General features: G+C 48.7%; 1 protein-coding gene across 3 annotated transcripts in view; it reads right to left on the reverse strand.

Annotated features, from left to right (window-relative positions):
* Positions 1–7,438, reverse strand: part of TCF20 (transcription factor 20) — a 477,459-nt gene extending 470,021 nt beyond the window's left edge. For 2 of the 3 annotated variants that reach the window (XM_077278243.1, XM_077278241.1), the window contains exon 1: positions 5,800–6,140. The gene's annotated coding sequence lies outside the window, so the exon portion shown is untranslated. The other variant, XM_077278242.1, reaches the window with a different exon arrangement.
* Positions 7,439–11,456: the final 4,018 nt, after the last annotated feature.

Below are 11,456 nucleotides of genomic sequence, written 5' to 3' on the forward strand. Positions count from 1 at the left end.
TCCACTGCACAGGGGAGTTAAAAGAGCGCGATGTGCACTATTTCATTGGTGATCGGTGGGGGCGGCCATCTTACTTTGGCCGCACGTGCGCAGAAGCGGCGCTCTGCTGGCCACGGCTTCAGGAAAATGGCCGCGGGATGCCGCGCGTGCGCAGATGGAGATCGCGGCGGCCATTTTCCTGAAGCCGAGATGCGAACTCTGCTTCAGGAAAATGGCCGCCGCGATCTCCATCTGCGCACGCGCGGCATCCCGCGGCCATTTTCCTGAAGCCGCGGCCAGCAGAGCGCCGCTTCTGCGCACGCGCGGCCAAAGTAAGATGGCCGCCCCCACCGATCACCAATGAAATAGTGCACATCGCGCTCTTTTAACTCCCCTGTGCAGTGGATTCGGGACCTTGGGCATGCGCAAACCACTACGCCACCAACGGAAAACTAAGCAAGATCTGGGGGAAGACACCACGCCCTTTTGACCAGACCAGCCTGATTGACAGGCGAAAACGGCTACTTTGGTAACGTATTTTGGCAGCATAGGTGGGGAATCGGGGTCCACAAAATACACTGTTGTAATACACAGCTCAGGCCCTATTTAACAGTATTTTTATCTCATACTGAAAAAACGGGGTGACAGGTGCCCTTTAACTGTTTCCAAACCTGAAGCAATTAAAAGTGACAAACTGATGAACGTGTGTATAGCAAGTCGTTTCGACATTGTTGTGCACGGTGATAATTTTTGGAGCAGTCTTGCAGTTCTTTACTGTACAGATGCCAGGCAAAGTCCGCCTGAAAAAAACCTCAACTAGTAAAGCCCATTCCTGCCTCAAACGACTGTGATTTTCCTGGACAAAAAAAAAAAACACTGACCGTTATTTAGTGTTTTTCATTCATTCTCTTGATTGTTTGGTCAGTCTTTACCATCAGTGTTTCATCTGTAATTTTCACAGAAATGTTCAAACTGCAAAGCTTCGCCTATCCCTTACAATGATAATCACAGACTGCACACAGAACACTGATGCCATGCGTGTGCTGGCCATGATTTTCACAGCCCCATGGAATATAGTCGGTTCATGAGCTATGAGTAAAAACCGCGGACAGAACACAAGATTCACACAAGTCTGAATGAGGCCTAAGGCTATTTTCACACATCAGGCTTTTTGTTTCAGGCACAATCCGTCATTTTTTGGAAAAAAACTGAACCGTTTTTTTCCCATAGAGTTGTATTAGTGCCGGATTGTGCCTGATGGCCAGATATTTCATCCGTTTTTTTCCGGATCCGTCCAAATAGTCGTTTCCGGTGGACGGAGAAAACGTGCACTGCAACGTTTTTTTGTCCGGCGGGAAAAAAACGCACAGTGACGTAATCGGCCAAAAACACATGAAACGGAGGTGTGAAACAATGAATCTGGCGCCCGGATCCGATTTCCCATACAAATTATGCGGTTTTTCCGTTCTGGTCCCATACAAATCATGCAGTTTTTTCTCTCTCTCTCGCATTAAAGAAGGACGGATCCAGCTAAATAACGGATCCGGTGCATCAGTTTTTCACAATTTGCGCTGGATCCGTTTTTTTACAAATTGGTCGGATTTAGCCTGCAAACAAAAAACGGATGTGTGAAACTAGCCTAATGGTATGTGTATACGTCTTTCAAGCGGGTCTGTGCTAAATCCCTCCTTGAAAAGAGCTAACTAACTGCTCCTAAGAATTTAACCACTTGCTGTGCATACGTTCAGTAGTTTGAGTGTCTCTTAGCAGCTTAAGCTTTCCAAAGAGGCCAAACAGGCGAGCAGATCATTCTTCAGGCATCTTCCATTGTGAAGACACTAAATAAAAACACAAAGAAATTGGGTTATTGCATCAATCCTGTCAACAAACCCAATGGAGCGAAAGCAGTTTTAGGCATGAACCCTACAATCCCAGGGGTTAGAGGGAACCTCACAGCTGAAACCCTGGGCAGCATGTATCAGCCACAGACTTTGCGATCATGGCCATGTCCGATTGTCTCCAAAACTCTGCGTTTTTGAGGGGGAAAAAAAAAAAAAACAAGCTTTTATCAGCCGCCATGGACGGAGCCGTGCAGGCGACTAGTCGTGCAGGCGACTAGTCGTACAGGTGGGTCCCCACTCGCTGACAGATCGATCCCTACACACACAGGCTTGCCAGTCACTGTCAGTGAGTGGGGAGATGTTACCGGGGCCCCGCCTGTACTAGTCATTAGTGCGACTCAGTAGCTATTAAAAGTATATTTTTCTCTGAAATGACAGCGTTTCAGAGCCAAACATACATGGTTGCGATAGCAGCCAGGAGCTGATACAAGCTGCCCACAAAATGTGGGCATGTATCAGCGGAAATGATCCCTTTAAAGGTATGTTTCCACGGTCAGGAAACGCTGCTTGTTTGACGCTGCGCAGAGCTGCAGTGTCAAACAAGCAGCGTCCAGATGTTCCAGCATAGTGGAGGGGATTTTATGAAATCCCGTCTCCACTATGCGTGGAAACCCGCACGCGGCGGCCCTGCGACTCCGGACATGCTGCGCGTCTTTTCAGATCGCAGCATGTCCGTACACCTTGCGGAGACGCAGCGTCCCCGCAAGGCATATCACAGGGCGCTATGGGAGAGAGCGATCATCCCGGATGTGAAGAGTTAACACATCCGGCATGATCGCGTCCCAGAAAGGGGGCGGGGCTTCGCCGCTGCGGCGATACCGCCGGCCATCCTGAACGTGGAGACATAGCCTAAATGTGTGAAATAGCTACAACAGTGGGTAGAAACGGGAGAGCTCACCACCCAATGCAAATGAACGATAATGTGAACAGAGCCCTTGGTTTTACAGTAATCGGTCCAATAACAAATCCGCAGTGAAGCGGCTGGTGCCTCGTAAGTGTCTCAGTTCCAGAATACCTGAAGTGAACGTAGGCAATAGGATACCTCAACCGATAGAACAAAATATAGACCGAATAAACTGAATTTAAAAAAAAAAGAAAAAGAAAAAAAAGTACATAAGTAGTTAAAACAGTGCTTAAAATCAAACGTATGGAGCAGTCCACCTCTTGGCTGATGTTGAATAGGTAGCTCAACCCAGGGTTTCGTTGTTCAAATGATAGCTTCTTCTGGGGCTTGGAAGAAACCATCCCGGCATCTAGGAGCCAGGGGGTAGTGTGCTCTGATGATTGACAGTTCGGCCAGTGGTGCAATCATGTTGCAGGTCTGAACTGTGCACTCTCGCAGAGGTCGCTTTGAGCCTGCAACATCAGAGGAGCACCAGGTCACTGATGCTGGATGCGGTCAGCTTCAGAGCAAAGATTGCAAGCAGTCCTTGACTGGGAGACCGGCTACCTCTGAAACACTGCAGTGGTGGCTTGTAACCTAGGCAACAAACAGTACATGATAGAATTAAAAATCCTTTGGTGCATGAAAATAACACTTTTAGTAAGAGGTCATTTGTAAAGTTGCTTCTTTCTACAAGAGCTTTGCAAAGTGATCCAAGAAGGGCAACGTTGCCCAAAAACCGAAGGATGAGAAAAGACCCCAATATTATACATTTTCTTCAAGATAGAGGAAACCCGACAAGAGGTCCCAATTCTTTACAACTACTCATCCGCCATCTCTTTGTGAAACTGGCAATGAATGATGGGTCTATAAAAAAACAAAAAGTCATTATGGTAACTTAGTTCTTTTTAGTACAAGCGACAAAGAGAGAGAAGGTCCACAAAACCATAAAGCATCTGACCCAAACTGTCCACAACGCAGCTTAAGTCCAGGAAGCCTAAAACTGGGGCATGCCACCTAGTCGTAGCCCATCTAATGCTTACGACTAGAGTTGAGCGAATTTGATCGGGTCAGGGCTTATTCGGTAAGCTATAGTTCTTACCGAATAAGCTGCAGAGGGAACCCGGATACACGGATCGCGACGGCTGATCAGCACCGCAGCTGCATGTGTCTCAGTGACAACACATGCATGTAGAACCTGTTTGTTGGGCTCTCCATGTATGTGCTCTGACTGCCACACAGCCATGACACATGCAGCTGCGGTGCTGATCGGCTGCCGCAATCCAGGAAGCCGGGTTCCCTCTGCAGCTAATTCGACAAGCTATAGTTCTTACCGAATAAGAGGGAACCCGAATAAATTCCCTCATCTCTACTTACGACACGGCACCCCCAATCCCAAGAGTAGTTTATCTTATATTCACCAACATAAGCAGCAAAAACAAGCATAACGGAAAAAAGGGGAGCATTGTCCATAGAACAAGCCAGATGCAAATCATGGGCCCTATGGAAGAGGAAAGCAGTGAATAGACTGGCTATAAATGGGCAACGTCCTTCTCCCCGAAGCTTGTTAGGCCAAATATTCATAACACGCAACATCACTTCCTACAGACCCTGGCACAGCTCACTGTCACTGTGCAGTGCCTCCCTGGAGGTAGGAGACCTGGCACAGGGTGTGTAGACCACATGACATGATGGGCACATTGCATCCTGGCATTTTCATTCATGGTCACTCACTCTTCTTGATGTGCAGCCAATGAAAACCAATATAATGAGCCGCCATACAATGAACAAAGTCAGTAATGGGCGGTTTAGTTAGGAGCGCTGAAAAGGTAGCCCCGAGGGGGAAAGGGCAGTGTCCCCCACAGCTCCAGCAGGTCACCTCTGATGGAGGACAAAACAGAAGAAATTATAAAGCTCAGTCGAAGGAGCACTGAAAGAAAACTGACACCAGGCTGGGGCTAAGCCACAATTTCAACGGAAATACCGTCTTCATCGGGTGGACATTCAATGAATGGGCCACCCCCCCTCCTCCCAAAGGGAACGAATGGGCCACCCCCCCCTCCTCCCAAAGGGAACGAATGGGCCGCCCCCCCCCTCCCAAAGGGAACGAATGGGCCGCCCCCCCCCTCCCAAAGGGAACGAATGGGCCGCCCCCCCCCTCCCAAAGGGAACGAATGGGCCGCCCCCCCCCTCCCAAAGGGAACGAATGGGCCGCCCCCCCCCTCCCAAAGGGAACGAATGGGCCGCCCCCCCCTCCCAAAGGGAACGAATGGGCCGCCCCCCCTCCCAAAGGGAACGAATGGGCCGCCCCCCCCCCCTCCCAAAGGGAACGAATGGGCCGCCCCCCCCCTCCCAAAGGGAACGAATGGGCCGCCCCCCCCCTCCCAAAGGGAACGAATGGACCACCCCCCCCCCCTCCCAAAGGGAACGAATGGGCCACCCCCCCCCCCCCAAAGGGAACGAATGGGCCGCCACCAGGGAACGAACGGGCCGCCACCAGGGAACGAACGGGCCGCCACCAGGGAACGAACGGGCCGCCACCAGGGAACGAACGGGCCGCCACCAGGGAACGAACGGGACGCCACCAGGGAACGAACGGGACGCCACCAGGGAACGAACGGGACGCCACCAGGGAACGAACGGGACGCCACCAGGGAACGAACGGGACGCCACCAGGGAACGAACGGGACGCCACCAGGGAACGAACGGGACGCCACCAGGGAACGAACGGGACGCCACCAGGGAACGAATGGGCCGCCACCACCCCAAAGGAAGTGAATGTGTGCCCTAAGGGAATGAATGGGCCACCCCCCTAAGAGAATGAATGGGTCCCCTAAGTGAACGGGCTGCTTCTCTTCCCCCACGGTGAACGATCGGGCGCAGGCGTACACAGTGAGGCCCGCTGTTAGCAGCCTCCTCACCGGCTGCGGTCGGCCTGTAGTACGGAGCAGCAGAATGGCGCGGGGGCTCGCCACACACACAGAACGAGCCAGGGTGACAGTGAGGAGAGCCCACGCATCACACCCCGGCCCTTACCTGGCGCAGTCACTTCCCCATGCCGACCACAAGGTTACTCCCGGATCGCAGCCTGGTAAATGCCGGCTGCGGGCGGACAGATCAGTCCACTCCCGGGCTGGACCCGGCTTCCCCCGATTTTCTTGTCTCGCTGTTTCTGGAACAATCAGAGCTCCAATCAGGCTGCCGTGCAGAGCGGAGATGCTCGGGGAGGAGGGGCGCAATCTGGGATCAGACATTCAGGTCTATCAGGAGGAGGGATGGGGCGGCTGCTGCCAGTTTCCTTCTGCTTCTCTTTCCTCTTCCTCGCTTCCCTCTTCCTTTCCTCCTCCTTTTCCTCTCACTAGGCGCCCTCCCTCTCACACTCACACAGAAGTTTGCTGGGGTCCATCGTGGTCCTTCCTCTGACACAGGACGAGTGAGACCCAGATCACGAGCCTTTCTGGAGCCGGCTGGGTGTGCGTCCTCTACTGGCAGCTCTCCTGAATGCACCAAGCTGTGTTTCACAAAAAAGGAGGAAAAAACATTTCAGCTTTTAATATTTTCGTGATGGGGAAAAATATTCTGTTATTAAACCCCTGAAGCCAATTATTATTTATGCATTGTTTTATTCCCCTTCTTCAAAGAGCTGTACCTTTCCTATGTGAGGCTTGTTTTCTGTAGTTTTGAGTGACACCATTCATTTTACCATATATTGTACTGGGGAAAAATTTGAAGTGAACGAGTGAAAGAAATGTGGTTCCCCCATTGTTTTGCGGGGCTTTATTTCCATGGTGCTTGTTGAATACCTCCCAACTTTTGAAAAACTGAAAAAGGGACAGATCATGCTGCAGCCGCGGCAAGCTTTGGCCACACCCCAATCCGTGCCCATTTACTGTTTCTTTTTTCCCTGGCAGGAGGAGTTGTCAGAGGGGCGCAGATGGGGGGACATTCAGCAGACGCCTGAGACTGCAGGGCGTAGACCCAAATCCAGGACTGTCTGCTGGATCCAGGAGAGCTGGGACTAGAGATGAGCAGATGGATTCATGAATCTCCAGAGTCCAGGTCAGTGGTACCTGGCGGCTGGATGGGAGGCCACGAATCTCTAACCTTCCAGCGTCCCGGCTCCACTTTTGATCACCCAGAGCCATCCGGACGTCATCTGTGCTTCCTGCTCATCTCTAGTTGGGACATGTGGGTTATATTTTGTTCCTTCATTCACAGTCGGAGCCACCAGACCTTTCTCATCTTATAAATTTAAAAACCAATTTTAATAAACATCGTAAAATACAAATATATAGAAAAAAGCAGGGTAAAGCTCATAAAACGGCTGGGAGCAATGACCACACCAGGAAATACAAAAAATATACTAATTCTCTACCTAAGCAAGACGGTACTAAAAGAGGTATATTGAATACAATCAATTTGACAGGAAACCACAGTTCCTATGGTACCAAGTTTAATTAACCTCAATAATCACCTATAGCTTGCCAGACCTAAAGTGCTCTAATGCCTAAACTGATAAATATATCTATACGCCACTATACAGTGTGCTAGCATGTGGCACGCCATTGTACAGAGTAAATTGTAAACTTACAAGTAACTGTCCTGGTGGGAGATGTTCCACAGCAACCCCGACAGCGCCGTTTCGCCTGACTGGCTTCTTCAGATAGGGGGGCATATGCCCTATTTTTAAAGGGACCAAAAGTAATTGGACAATTGACTCCAAGGCGATTTCATGGACAGGTGTGGGCAGTCCCTTCGTTATGTCATTCTAAATTAAGCAGATAAAAGGCCTGGAGTTGATTTGAGGTGTAGTGCTTGCATTTGGAAGGTTTTGCTGTGAAGTAAACATGCGGTCAAAGGAGCTCTCCATGCAGGTGAAACAAGCCATCCTTAAGCTGCGAAAACAGAAAAAAAAAAACATCCGAGAAATTGCTACAATATTAGGAGTGGCAAAATCAACAGTTTGGTGCATCCTGAGAAAGAAAGAAAGCACTGGTGAACTCATCAATGCAAAAAGACCTGAGCGCCCACGTAAGACAACAGTTGGGGATGATCGCAGAATAATCTCCATGGTGAAGAGAAACTTCTTCACAACAGCCAACCAAGTGAACAACACTCTCCCGGAGGTCGGCGTATCAATATCCAAATCTACCATAAAGAGAAGACTGCATGAAAGTAAATACAGAGGGTTCACTGCACGGTGCAAGCCACTCATAAGCATCAAGAATAAAAAGGCTAGACTGGACTTTGCTAAAAAAAAACAACTAAAAAAGCCAGCACAGTTCTGGAAGAACATTATTTGGACAGATGAAACCAAGATCATCCTCTACCAGAATGATGGAAAGAGAAAAGTATGGCGAAGGTGTGGTACGGCTCATGATCCAAAGCATACCGCATCATCTGTAAAACACAGCGGAGGCAGTGTGATGGCTTGGGCATGCATGGCTGCCAGTGGCACTGGGTCACTAGTGTTTATTGATGATGTCACACAGGACTGAAGCAGCCGAATGAATTCTGAGGTATTCAGACCCACACTGTGTGCTCAGATCCAGCCAAATGCAGCCAAACTGATTGGTCGTCATTTCATACTACAGATGGACAACGACTCAAAACAAAGCCAAAGCAGCCCAGGAGTTTATTAAAGCAAAGAAGTGGAATATTCTTGAATGGCCAAGTCAGTCACCTGATCTCAACCCAATTGAGCATGCATTTCACTTGTTAAAGACTAAACTTCAGACAGTAAGGCCCACAAACAAAAAGCAACTGAAAACCACCGCAGTGAAGGCCTGGCAGAGCATCAAAAAGGAGGAAACACAGCGTCTGGTGATGTCCATGAGTTCAAGACTTCAGGCAGTCATTGCCAACAAAGGGTTTTCAACCAAATACTAGAAATGAACATTTTATTTAAAATTATTTAATCTGTCCAATTACTTTTGGTCCCTTTAAAAACAGGGAGGCACATGTTAAGGAGTTGAAACTCCTAAACCCATCATCCAATTTTAATGTAGATACCCCCAAATGAAAGCTGAAAGTCTGAACTTCAACTGCATCGGAATTGTTTTGTTTAAAATTCATTGTGGTAATGTCTATAACTAAAATTAGAAAAATGTTGTCTGTGTCCAAATATATATGGACCTAACTGTATATACAGTATATATATATATATGTCATTGAGACATATATATATATATATATATATATATATATTCTGTATTTATATTTACTTCAGCGCGATATCTGTGAAAAGCCAGTAATTCAATTGCCGGCTTTTAATTTCTCCTTCCCAAACCCGACAGGATATGAAACATGGTTTACATACAGTAAACCATGTCATATCCCCCTTTTTTTTGCATATTCCACACTACTAATGTTAGTAGTGTGTGTATGCAAAATTTGGGCGCTGTAGCTGCTAAAATAAAGGGTTAAATGGTGGAAAAAATTGGCGTGGGCTCCCGCGCAATTTTCTCCGCCAGAGTGGTAAAGCCAGTGACTGAGGGCAGATATTAATAGCCAGGAGAGGGTCCATGGTTATTGGCCCCCCTGGCTACAAACATCTGCCCCCAGCCACCCCAGAAAAGGCACATCTGGAAGATGCGCCTATTCTGGCACTTGGCCACTCTCTTCCCACTCCCGTGTAGCGGTGGGATATGGGGTAATGAAGGGTTAATGCCACCTTGCTATTGTAAGGTGACATTAAGCCAGATTAATAATGGAGAGGCGTCAATTATGACACCTATCCATTATTATTCCAATTGTTTGAAAGGGTTAAAAATCACACACACACATGATTTAAAAGTATTTTAATGAAATAAACAGCGGTTGTTTTAATATTTTATTGCTCTCTCAATCCATTTGCAGACCCTCGCTTGGCAAAACAATAAATGCACAAGATACATACCCTCTGTTGAACCGTCACGTCCCACGAGGTAATCCATCTGAAGGGGTTAAAATAATTTACAAGCAGGAGCCCTGCAAATGCAGCTGTGCTCGTGCTTGTAATTCCCCGGCGAATGAAGGAAATGTAGGTCATTGACCTACATTTCCTTCAGTCGCGGTGATGCGCCCCCTGGTGGATGTCCTCATATGACCTGGAGCGTGGGAAAAAGTTCCCAGGCTGCAGTTCATGAGAACATCCAGCAGGGGCGCATCACCGCGACTGAATGTAAGTATAGAACACTCTGCTTTCCTTTCAGCACACGGGGATTACAGGCACGAGCGAGTGGTTTAGCGCAGCTCATGCCTGTAATATTAGTTAACCCCTTCAGATGGATTACCTCGTGGGACGTGATAGGACATCAGAAGGTATGTATATTGTGTGTTTATTATTTTGCCAAGCGAGGGTGTTCCTGATGGATTGAGAGAACAATAAAATACTAAAACAACCTGTTTGTTTCTTACATTAACCCCTTTCTGACATCTGACGTACTATCCCGTCGAGGTGGGGTGGGCCCGTATGACCACCGACGGGATAGTACGTCATACGCGATCGGCCGCGCTCACGGGGGGAGCGCGGCCGATCGCGGCCGAGTGTCAGCTGCATATCGCAGCTGACATCCGGCACTATGTGCCAGGAGCGGTCACGGACCGCTCCCGACACATTAACCCCCGGCACACCGCGATCAAACATGATCGCGGTGTACCGGCGGTATAGGGAAGCATCGCACAGGGAGGGGGCTCCCTGCGGGCTTCCCTGAGACCCCCGCAGCAACGCGATGTGATCGCGTTGCTCCGAGGGTCTCCTATCTCCCTCCTCTGTTATGATCCTTAGTGGTTGAGGATCACAAATACTCCAGCTAAGTAACAAACATAGGACAAGCTCTAGGGAGGTGGCAAACTGGACTGACCGCAAATCTGAACCTATCCAAACACACTAGAAGTAGCCGGTGAACGTGCCTAAAAATCCTAGACGTCTCGAGCCAGCCTGAGGCACTAACTACCCCTAGAGAGAAAGAAAAGACCTCTCTTGCCTCCAGAGAAATAATCCCCAAAGATATAGAAGCCCCCAACAGATAATAACGGTGAGGTAAGAGGAAGGCACATACACAGGGGTGAAAGCAGATTCAGCAAATGAGGCCCACTAATACTAGATAGCAGAAAATAGAAAAGGGAATCTATGCGGTCAGTAAAAAACCCTTACAAAATATCCACTCTGAGATTTCAAGAACCCCCACACCAACTAACGGTGTGGGGGGAGAAACTCAGTCCCCTAGAGCAACCAGCAAGCGAGGAAATCACATTTTAGCGAGCTGGACTAAAAACATAATGAACACTGATAATCAAAAAATGATCAAACAAAAACTTAGCTTGTCTTGGAGAGACTGGGAGCAAGGTAGACACAAGGAAGCTGAAGAGCACTGAATACATTGATAGCAGGCAAGGAACTGAGTCTCCAGGTGAGCTAAATAAGAAACCAACCAAGGATAACGAACCAGCTGATGCAGCCAACCTGCAGAAAGACAACACTACACAGTACCGCTTGTGACCACTAGAGGGAGCCCAAAAATAGAATTCACAACAGTACCCCCCCCTTGAGGAGGGGTCACCGAACCCTCATCAAGACCCCCAGGGCGATCAGGATGAGCCGCATGGAAGGCACAAACCAAATCGGCCGCATGAACATCAGAGGCGACAACCCAGGAATTAGCCTCCTGACCATAGCCCTTCCACTTAACCAAATACTGAAGCCTCCGTCT

This window comes from Ranitomeya variabilis, chromosome 8, assembly GCF_051348905.1.
Source record: "Ranitomeya variabilis isolate aRanVar5 chromosome 8, aRanVar5.hap1, whole genome shotgun sequence".
NCBI lineage: Eukaryota > Metazoa > Chordata > Amphibia > Anura > Dendrobatidae > Ranitomeya > Ranitomeya variabilis.